This window comes from Tupaia chinensis, unplaced genomic scaffold (assembly GCF_000334495.1).
Source record: "Tupaia chinensis unplaced genomic scaffold, TupChi_1.0 Scaffold146650_1, whole genome shotgun sequence".
In the NCBI taxonomy this organism is placed as follows: Eukaryota; Metazoa; Chordata; class Mammalia; order Scandentia; family Tupaiidae; genus Tupaia; species Tupaia belangeri.
In genome coordinates this window covers 428,741-440,506 of record NW_006206507.1, presented here as the reverse complement: position 1 = coordinate 440,506, position 11,766 = coordinate 428,741, and the positions used below count along the sequence as shown (strand labels likewise).

General features: G+C 42.0%; 1 protein-coding gene across 1 annotated transcript in view; it reads left to right on the top strand.

Annotated features, from left to right (window-relative positions):
• CDK14 (cyclin dependent kinase 14) overlaps window positions 1–8,723 on the top strand; it is a 667,802-nt gene extending 659,079 nt beyond the window's left edge. The window contains exon 16 of the mRNA XM_027768492.1: window positions 5,743–8,723. The gene's annotated coding sequence lies outside the window, so the exon portion shown is untranslated. The remainder of the gene's footprint in view (window positions 1–5,742) is intronic.
• Window positions 8,724–11,766: the final 3,043 nt, after the last annotated feature.

Genomic DNA, 11,766 nt, shown 5'->3' with positions numbered 1-11,766 from the left:
AGAGGTAAAGAGGGGGGGAAAAAAAAGTGCCAGATTCTTCCTGTAGGACAAAACAAAACAAAAATAAAAACACTTCAAGGAGGGGCAGGGCAGCAGGAAAAAAAAAAAAGGCATAATAAAACAAACAAAAACCTTAGCATGGGTAAATAGGCCAGTGAAACACAGACCACCTGATCACACTGCAGCTCCCGGAGCCAAGGTCTTCGGCTGTGTTATCCCTCCGGCGTGAAAACTGCATGCGTGTGTGTAGGAGTGCATGTGTATGTACACACAGAGACTTAGCAGGGAGCACAGAGGGAATTAGAAAGAGCCTGGCCCGTTTTTAATTTGGGTCTGTTTGCTTGCATTTAGCACTTAAGGGCTTCTACATTCAGTTTGCTCAAAAGAGTGATGAAGCACTCCTTGCTTATGCCTCAAATCAGAAATGCATGAAGTGCAGCTGCAGAGATAATACATTTTCCCCAAAGGCTTTGGCTGAGCAAATTAGGTGTCAATGGGGTGCCTGCGCAGGCAGTACTCTCTCTAATTAGTCTCTTGAGCCTAGTTGGTGGCGGGTATGAGATGATCTAATCAATTGGTCTGTGTCTGATGGTTCCTGTAAAAATCCTACCAGGCAGACTGGCTCCCACAGGTCACCCACCTGCACAGCGGGACAGCTCATTTTCATTTTTCATCTCCTCCATCACATGATGCTGCCAGTTGGTTTTAAGAAAATTGAATCCAAAAAATATCTAGTTCATAGGGCACATGGGTCAGAACAAAGTTGCATTATGGGTACCCGTGATCCAATTAATTAATATTTATAGCTAAGAAGGTCTATGTAGATATTTCTGAATAAGGATTTTATCAATCAAATCCAATTTCTTGTTTAAAACACTCATTTCTAGAAAAAGAACATTGTAAAAGCTGAAAGCAAGATAAAAGTGGTAGCCGTTAATCTTACGATTTATATACCTGTAAGTGGCTGTGCACCGAGCTCAGCTTATAACTCACACTCGCTGTTCATGAGCATGGTATTGTGTATGCAGTACATTTTAATAATCAATTACTTGTAAGGAGTTTACATCAGTATTATAGTCTGCTTTCTTCTGATCATAGTGTAGCTCCTTTCACCTAAATTTTTATCCATCCCATGCATGACTGCTTTTAGATTTGCAAGAAATTCCCTAGCAGTAAACCAACTTATGTTAGAGGTGCTCATTGCAGCCGGGGCCGGTGCTGCTCAGAGGGTAGAATGGCTCCTGCCATTGGTGAACAACACTAGGCAGGCTGGTTGGCACAATTTGGGCTTTTCACAGTCATCCCACAGAGAGGGGAAAGAATTTAAGTCTCATCAGCACCTCCCCTCCCTTCTTTTCCAATTATTGACTCCTTCTATTAAATGTCTGAGCCCAAACCTAAGTAATAGACTTATCATAATCACCATGTTCACCGTTTATTATCCAATTACTATCATTATGCATTATTCTCTATTATCCAATTCTACTTATGCCCTAGGTTAGGTCCATGTGATATTCCAAGAGATTACACTCAAAGGATCAGGACAATGGCAAGGACAAATGCCATCAGTCACTAAAAGTGTCTTAAATCAACCTAAAGAATAGTACCATGCCATTGACTACGGAGCAACACAGTTTTTTGTCCCATGGAATCAGTTATACTAGGAATCTGACCATTTCTTCCATTTAAAAAATATATATTTAATTTTATCCATTATTATTTTTTAAACTTGATCAGAGAGACATGGGGGGTGGGGGGTGGGGAAGGGAGGAGTGAGAAAGGAAGCCACCAAGTCCAGGACTCAAACCACAGGCAGCCATGTGAGAGTCCAGCACCTCAGCCACCAGGCCACCTGCTGCCCCTCTGACCATTTCTTCTAAACAGAATGTCATTGAGTTAAATAAAGGAAACAGAATTTGGCCTACTGGAAGGAGTTACTTCTACCAGGCACTCTCAGCTGGTGGTGCGTCTGCAGCCAGCCTGCTGTCCACCAGCACCATGCCTTGTTGGCAGCAGCAAGAGTGCAGAGGTTGCCCTAGGAGACCACATACGGGAACTCGAGGTCTGGGAACATATTCCACTCCCAGGTTCATATTTACTTATTTACTTACTTACTTGTTTGTCCATATGTGTATAAAACATGACCAGTGTTTTACATTTGCATAAATCTGACTTAATAAATAGCCACACCATTAAAATAGAGCATTCTTTTCAATCAGGGCTAATTACACATCATATAATGTCTGGTCTTTAATGAGTAGAGTTTACTACTATAGAGAATTAAGTCCATAAATAAAGTTGTTAAACCCCTAAGTACCTAGGCAAGTACAAATCTCTCTGAAGTAAAAATATCACATACATGCACACACACACACACACACACACACACGCATGCACGCACACACACCAGTGAGGATGGCCACGCCACAGTCCCTTCTCCATTCTCCTGTCAGGATTTTGGGCATGCACACACATGTGCTTGGCATGAGTTTTAAGCCACTGGGTTTAGGAGTCGAACCACGGTTGGCCATGTGGGAGTCCAGTGATGTAACCATTACACCATCTGCTCCCCAACTTCCAGGTTTTTAGATTCTGCTTTTTTCTCTTTTCTATTTATCTAACAATTGTCCATTGAGGGCAATAGCCTGGGTTGTGCTCTAGAGACACAGATGTCCACAGTACCAAACTGGATCAAAAGAACATAATGAGACACTTCCTGTCCCTTCACAGGAAGTGTCCCCATACCTCAGGAGGGACTAAATGAAGTCTGTGATTCAGAAGTCAACCTGGGAAGGAAAGCCAGACAAAGACTACATCATCTGAGTGGGGTTGTAGGAGGTCTTTTCCTAGGCAAGCAAATGTCAGGGCACACCCACAGCACCAGTCTGACCAGAGCAGACAGGCTTTGTGACTAAGCTGGACTCTCAACTCTTGTTTAATCTACATGGAAGAAAAGGGACTTTTTGTTGTTGTTATCTCCTTAATAAAAATGCCAAAAGCCAGACAAAGACTACATCATCTGAGTGGGGTTGTAGGAGGTCTTTTCCTAGGCAAGCAAATGTCAGGGCACACCCACAGCACCAGTCTGACCAGAGCAGACAGGCTTTGTGACTAAGCTGGACTCTCAACTCTTGTTTAATCTACATGGAAGAAAAGGGACTTTTTGTTGTTGTTATCTCCTTAATAAAAATGCCAAAGTTGTTAGTGCAATTGTGGATTGGTAAAGATGCCTGTGGATGATGTGTGTTTGAAATATTTCAAGGACAAGTGCTCTCTCTCTCCTTGCTGTCATGGGCTGCAGAAAGGATGTCAGCCCCTAGATAAGAATGCATATCACGGGACCAGCAGTTAGCATAATGGCTATGTTGCTGGACTCCCATGTAGTCAACCCCGGTTCGAGTCCCAGACCCAGTGGCTTAAACTCACACCAGGCACGTGTGCGTGCGTGCCCAAAATCCCAAGAGGACAATGGAGGAGAAGGGATTGTGGTGTGGCCATCCCCTCTGGGGGGTGATTTCTCACTTTCTGTCTCTCTGTCTCTCTCTGCCTTTCCGGCGAGCACACACGTCCTATAGCATAAAATAAAATAAATAAAATAAAATAAAATAAAATAAAATAAAATAAAATAAAATGAAAGAAAGAAAAGAAAAGAAAAGAAAAGGATGCATATCATACGGGAGAAGCAGGTAGAGCAAGGGGGGATTTTCTTCCTAGGGTGGTATGGGAACTAAGGGGATTGTACACATGCAATTGTATTTGCTAAGATAGCGATCCTTTAAGGAAAGGTTTGATAAAGGATATGTGGGCAGCCAAGCAGGGGTGAGGGGTGGCCAAGTGAGCCATGGAGAGCTATCCCACAAGCAGAAGGTACTTGAAATAATAATGAGTGAATTAGGATTTGATGGTAGTAAAAGGCCTATGTGTGATATCCCTATACTCCCAGACCTCTCTCCTTCCCTCAGAAACTTAAGAGCAGGATTTTTGTTTACATTGAACTCAGTCACTAAAGACAGAGAACCTTTAAGAATGGAGGTTATCCCAACTCATACCATATACAAAAATTAACTCGAAATGGATGAAAGATCAAAATGTAAAGCTAACCCTACAGAAGAAATTGTAAGGGTACATTTTCATAACATGAGATTTCAAAATTGAGTTTTAGATATGACATCAAAAAATCAAATAACAAGAGAAAAAATGATTAATTAAACTTCAAGAAAGTTTATGGAACAGGATAATATATTTGCATGTCATATATATGGTAAGAGGTATTAAAATAAACAATAAACAAGTCACATAACGTATGGTTTCATGTATATGAAGTATCTAGGGTAGGTAAATCCATAGAGAGAGAAAAAAAGATGAGTGGTTGCCAGGGGCTAGGGGAAGGGAAGAATGGAGAGTGACAGCTAAAGAAATACAGAATCCTTGGGGATGATGGAAATGTTTTGGGACTAGGTGGAAATGACGCTGTACAACATTGTGAATGCCCTAAATGCCACTAAATTATTGGGTCATCGGAAAAGTCGTGACCTGTTGTTCTATGCAAAAAATGCAATATATACTTTGAGATGGTTCATTTAGTTTCATGTATTTCACCTCAATAGATTAAAAAAGAAAGAACATAAGATTAGCATTCCAAAAATCGTCATAGTAAGTCGAGGAACTGAGAAGGCGGGGGAGATGCTATCTTAACAGTTCCCAAGTGTAAGACTGATTGAACCTTTTTGCTCTCCTGGTCAGCGTACTGCTGGGTTGTGGCCATGCAGAGGCTTTGTCCTTGATGCCACAATCCTGTGTGCACGGCCACAGGGAACTGCCCCAGGAAGTGTCAAAGCAAGGCCAAAACCTACTCGATCCAGATCTATCCAGGGTTTCGTCTAGACAGATGAGAGTATGACACTGTCGATGGGGACAGGCCAGCCTGACCAGGCTTCAGTGACCACAAGCTTCTGAACCTAGATGATGAGTGGGTTCTGGAACTCAGTGGAGCTGATGGAATGCATTTCTGCTGTGTGACATGACATGAGAGTGTTTCTCTCCACTTTTCTTGGCAAGACAGTCTTTTCCCATCCTCAAGACTCAATGAATATGTATAAGGGCTACGAAGGAATGGAATAAACACTCCCTCTTTGCCCTTAAACTGCTCACCTGCAAGTAGTTACCAACTTCCAAGCAGACATCATTGGAAATGGACAGCCGTGTGTAGGATATTGGGAAAAGTTTGCCAATTCAGGTCATACTGGCCAATTTTTATTCTGCTGAAGCTAAAATAACTGATAATAGGCAACTAAGGAATTACATAGACTGAAGTTATTTAAAGCATGTATGTGATCCACTTTTCCATTTCATATTCCTAAAAATGAACACAATGATATGTCCTTTTAATGGTCGGTATGGTGCTACAGGCACTTAATTAAGACCTGTACTACCACTAATGACTTAGGAAAGGAAATTTGCTGAATTTCTTTTCTCTAAATAATCTAAGAGGAAGTTAGACCATTTGAATTCGTGGAGTTAAATGATCTTAAGGAAGGAAAATGGAGCTCGAACATTTGTTTATTATATTATAAAAATTTTTTTGGTTAGGGGATAATTCTGCCTCAAATATATGTGTATGGGATAGTCGTGGAGAACACTGATGGGCTCATTGTGGCCTGACCAATTTTGATGTCTCGTGTAATTTAGAAAAAATGAATGATGTAATTTTTATATAACAATGTTCTCTTTTCCTCCTTTCAGGATTAAGTTGTCATCATTCTAAGAAAGAAAAAAAAAAGACATTAATGAAGTGGCCAATAATACGAAGGGAATCACGGATCAGTTTCCTTTCACTCCCTGTGGTGGATTTCACTTACAAGAAAATTGAAGCTGGCAAGACCCTGTTTTCTCTGCAATTTATTTAAAACCTTGCACGCATTTGGATACCTTGTGATTTCCAAGAACTATGTGAAGATTAAGCTTTGCTTACTGATACATGGCATGTATTCTTTTCAGTCTTTTGTGTTTGATTTTGTTTGATTTCCCTCTGCAGCGCAGCGTCTCTGTAAAGGTTTTTATGCTTTCACCAGCCATGTCTTAAATACATTAAGACAACACATTCGGTGTTCACACTTCCTCAGTAACGTCTGTACTTGAAAGCCACATAGTGGCATAAAACAATGTGTGTTTTCTTTGAGAGCAGTGCACATTTTGCAACCACTAGGAGAGAAATTTTTCGATAAAGCAAACCCCTGTTCTGACTGACTCAACAACTTGGTCCCTGACTGTGGGGCCCCACCTGTCGCTTATCTTTTGAGGACATTTGCACATGTGGGTTTTTTTTTCCTTGGAAATCGCTGTGCATTTATATAGGATATTGGAATCTGCTTAGCATTTTCAAGTCACATAGCATGACAGTTTTCTGAATTGGTTGGAAGTGAAGAAACAAAAAATCAAGCATTAAGAACAAAGACAGGGATCAATTGCTTACTTTGCAACCTCTGGAGATTGAGGTAACTTTTTACATGTGTCTGGGTCTTGTCAACATCTTATTTTTTTCCATCCACTATTATACTTTGTGTTTTGAAACTGGATAAAAAAAAGCGAGGAGCAGCGTGTTCAAAACTTGGGTGCAAAATAATTGTATTTGCTGGAAGAGCCCCTTGGTTAATGCTTAAAAAGCAAATTACAGATTTTCCAGTGTCAAGAGTTTGCTATGTTACAACAAGCACCTTGGAATGACGTGTTTTTATGTTTTGCTTTTGTTTTTGTTTTTGTTTTCAAAAAAAAAGAATAAATAAACATTCCAAACTGATTGGAAGACATCATTGGGCTCCTTACTTGAAACAGCCTCCTGGAATAAATGTTCAATGCAGGTTTTAGAAGTGACATAGAACTCTTGCTTAAAAATGGAAAGGGGGGAAAGAAAGGCCCAGCTTTCCTTGTTGAAGAAGCTGATGGACCTTGGTGGATAAAGGCGAATAGGGGACACAGGGCAAAGTAGACTGAGCATGTGTTGTGCTTTGTGCAGAATCCCAGTGACCCTGAGGCCGGGGGCAGTTAGGAAATGCCATCTACAGCATGAAGCCTGGCTCCTCTGGACTTAAGTCCCTATGGCAATACCTTCGTATCCATTGTTCTACATTTCCCTGTTCATCAGAAGGGAGGAGAGACTGAGAGCTGGAAGTGTGCCACACGTTTTTAGGATCAAGACTAGGAATTATGAGCCAGTTTGTTGACAAGGCCTTTTTAATGATCAAACCCACTATACCTAAGAAATTAGACCCAGAACTCCTCAACTTTAAAATGACACTGTCTCTGGAGTGCGTTGTGAGTGGATGTGTCCAGGTCATAATCCATCCTACCTAGAGGTACCATTTATTGTAAATGTCTAAGTGCTAAGCAAGGAATTCTTTACTAGTTGATTGTTTTTCAACAGAATGATAAGCACCAAGGCTAGAATGTTTACTATCTGCTACCTAGAAACCTTTTTCATACATTCCAACCCACTGGAAAACTTTAGAGATACTTTGATTTAACGTATACTTAAATTAGAATTTCATAAACTAGGGGGAGAAAACTTGACATGCAATTAAAATGGCTTTGCCTGCGACGTGCTTTGACTCATTCGTTGGGAGGAGAGGCATAACTTTTGTATTTCACTAAGCCTAAATGAAGAGCAATCTGATGATTAAATCTTGCTATTTCATAAGGTTTCTAATGTAACATTTTGAAACTATGCTAATATTGAAAGATTTCAGTTAGGAATATTAGGGTCATTTGAGATATATGCCCCTGCCAGGCAGCTTTTCTTGGGTAGAGAAACAATACTACACAGTGGGAGGGAATCTATTTTAGCACAGAGACATACCTCTCAGAGGTTAGATGGCTTTGAGTTCCCCATCCTTGCCATCCTCAATACAGAAATCCAAAGTTCTGCTCACTCGCTCTCTCTCCCTGCTCCCTCCCTCCTTCCCTCCCCCTTTCCTCCTTTCCTTTTCCTTCCAGTTCCCTGTCCTGTTTGCAATCACATTCTCCTTCCTTTTTCTCCTGCCCTCCCTAAGGGCAGCCATGGAAATCAATGCAGACTGTTCTTTAGCAAATTTTTTTATTCTATCAAGAAAGCACTGGAATGTTTTGTGAGATTATTTTTATATGAAGGAGTAGCTTGGATTAAAGCAGCTGGTAGGAAGAGCACGAATACCCTAGCACAGTGACTGTATCAAAATGACATCACTGCACACATATTATTCTGAAAGGAGCTTTGGGGCTTGATTTCCATTTTCTTAAGGGAATAGTTTGATCAACTTAGAAACACAAGATACAAAGGATATGAAAAATATGTTTGCAGTGCTCAGAAAAAAAAAAAAAAAAAAGAGGCAAATGACAGGAGTGGCTGTCCATCCACTAATGCAAGGGTGAGAAGCTATTTCTACCTCCCAAGGGTGATTAGAAGTTTCCAAGGAAGCCTCCAGGCTTGCAAAGAAAGCAAGACCTCTTGGTAACCTTTCCTAAGTGTGTATATGACAGTGTAATCCATACCCTAGGTTTTGCATCTACATAAGATACTCATCTGTGAATATTATTGGTTTTGTAATCTTTGTTATATAAGAGAATGTTTAGGCTGTACATACTGGGGTAGAATTTTGCCTGCCCCCTATACATAGGAATGTGCTACATTAATTGCGCATAACTTCCATCTCCTTTATGGCTTATAGGCAGAGGAAACTGTATATGTTATTGCTTTGAAATTTACTCATACACCCCCCAACAAATTTCAAATAAAATAATCTTCTATTTTAATTTCCACAGCAGCATATTTTAAGGGCACATACGAAACCTACATTCTCTAAGTGGGAGTGGATTTGTTTTCTCTCTATATATTTTATTTTATTATCGACTGCACTGAGATGTGTACTTTCTAACAGGAAGTGGATACCTACAAAAAGTGCTAGTATCATTCAGAAAACTGTTATACTCCAAAATGACACATAGTAAGGAGAATGGAATAATAGCAGTTGCATACTTGTTACCAATTGTCATTTGTCTGTATTATGAAAGATGTAATGGTTTGTCAACTGTCACTGTTGTTTTCTTGTAACATGATATGGAATAAAGTATAGCAGAATCTCCAAACCTCTCAATACGTATTCTTTCTTGGCAAGTGCCCGATAATATTATACACACTATCAAGGAAACATCGACTTAAAAACTCTCCAACACAAACGTTCTTAAAAAGCAAAAGAAGAAACCAAACCTAATTATGTGGGATGGGGTGAGTTAGCTGGAATGTACCAAGAAGCGGCTAAGCCCTCTTCTTCCCTTGATTTCTAAGACAGATTAATGGAAAGGAGTAGAGACCGTGCAGCACAAGTCTGTGAGCTGCACAGTTCCCTTGCTCCTCACTGGTGTTCAGCACATGTTCCTGCATCTCAGATGCATCTGGAGCCTGTCTGGTTTTGTTTAACGACACTCCTATTTATCTTTCATTGCCTTTTTCTCTTTTTTTTTTTTTTTTTTTTTTTGCATGTAGTCTAAGATGGGATGGGCTACCCTCCACTGAATACAAATAAAGCTTGAGTATGCAGATACTCTGACAGAAGCGTGACTGCTGTCTTGCTGAGCGGACTGTACTCCCTCCCGTGAAACCATCTAATGGGTGGCCCCATGTGAATGGGCATCTGGGTCTGCATTAGGGTTGATAGTGCCAACGTGGGGGTTGGGGAACAGTCTTTTCTATCACTTCCTTCTCCTTGTGTGATCTGTCCTAGCCCCTAACTCCATGATTTGATATATTGCTAGTAATGTTCATGCCAGAATAAAGTAACCAATTTATAGATAGGCCATATGGTCATTTAGAAAGGACAGACTTGTGGTCAGCAAATGATGTAGCGGTTACATCTCTGAACTCCCACGTGGGCAACTGCAGTTTGAAAACCACTCAGGGTGCGTGTGTATGCATGTCCAAGATTCTAGGAGAATAGAGGGGAAGAGATTGTGGCATGGCCATCCTCCCTGGGGTCGGGGGTGGTGGTGGTGGTGAGTTTTCACTTTCCTTCTTGCTGTGTCTGTTTCTGGTGGGCACATGCACCCTATGGCAAAGTAAACTTCTAAAAAAAGAAAAAGACTTTGATGCGCCAGGAGCAGCCATCTCCTCTGCTAGGCCGTTTTCTCCCCCTTGCTCTTCGCCCATCACCTCCATGATTTTGCAGTGTGTGAGCCCTTCCCCAAAGTAACATCACACAAAATCAGACATGGAATTCTCAGCCGATGCATATTCCACTCCAAAACAGCTCGTGAGAGCTAAGCTATTATCAGCTCCAGCTGCATCTTCTGTTTCTCCTGCAGTAGGAGGTCACTCACACCGAAGGCGAACACATTGTCAGATGGTCGCTGCCGCCACCACTGACTTGGAGAAGAGATCGCGTAGAGGTCGACCGCACGGCCGCCAAGGTAGAGATAACACCCACATGTCTCAATTGGATAGGAACCATACATACCCTAGAAACTGGTTACAGTTACAATGTGAAAAGAATAACCTGTTCCAGGAAAGTGTTTCAAGGGAGGAGAGCATATAGCAGTTTCTTTTCCAAACGGCTACCCTAAGTCATATGCCCATGCCAAGCCCTCATTTTAGAGCTCGACTGTGTCTCTGGTTGATAAAATCACATGATGTATTAATAAAAGAAAGAAGGGGAGTGGTGAGCTGGTCCCTACAAAAAGCCAAAGAACTGCCTTTGAGAAGTACTTCTTATGTAGCGTGGCGGCACAGGTGCAAGCATCCTCAGTCCATAATCGCGCAGTGTCCTTGTCTTTTCCATGGGGGCTCCTCTGGCCCTGCCAGGTTGCAGGATGTGTGATGATGCGTGCTCGTCGAGGCAGAGTCAGGAGGGCGGATCTCCTCCAGTCACTCTCGGCCCCCAGAGGAAAGAGAAACCAGAGGGGAAGGTGTTGGAGCAACCTCGTGCCACCGGGTTAACACGTACAGTTGTGGAATAATGGCGGGCATTGTAAATCTCTGCAATGAGAACCCCACCGTGGCCCAGCGGCCTGCTGCTACCAGTGGGTGGTGGCGTTATGGGCATTAGCTTTGAGAAGCTTATACAGCAGAGGGGGCTAGGATAAAGGATACAAATCAGGAAAAAACTGACAAGATTAAAAAAAAAAAAATCCAAGGCCCCGTATTTACTGTTCATCCCCCATGCTCTCCGTGTGCTATATTGTCTGCGTTGAGTCCTGCTGAGAGAGAGCCAGGCACAATAATAGCTCAGAGCAGCCTCGCAGCCCTGGAGCCATCCTCTGCCAATGGTGCTAACTGTGCTAGTGGAGAACGGATTCTGATAGAGTTGTCTTTTTTTCTCCTTCCCGGCAAGACCACCAATAATTATGGAGGGCATGCTGCAAAGTTGGCCTAAGGGTTCCCTGTTGGGGTGTATCCTGAGAAGAGACCAGCAGGGGCCCCTGCAAAGTCTGTGCTACACAACCCAAGGCGTGTCTGCCTGACAGATGCAGACAGTGCTGGAACGTCCAGGGACACATGTTTGAGCCAGCCGTTCAAGGGTTTACAGAAATTAAAATGAAACTTCATTTTAGAAAACTCACTCCACTAATGAAAAAGATAGAGAGAGAAAGAGACTCTTTTTTTTTTCTTTCACTATTGGGCACGTGCGCTCACCAGACAGAGAGAGACAGAGAGGCAGAAAGCGAGAAATCACCCCCCGGGGGGATGGGCAAGCCGTAATCCCTTCTCCTCCATTCTGCTCTCGGGATCTTGGGCACGCACAC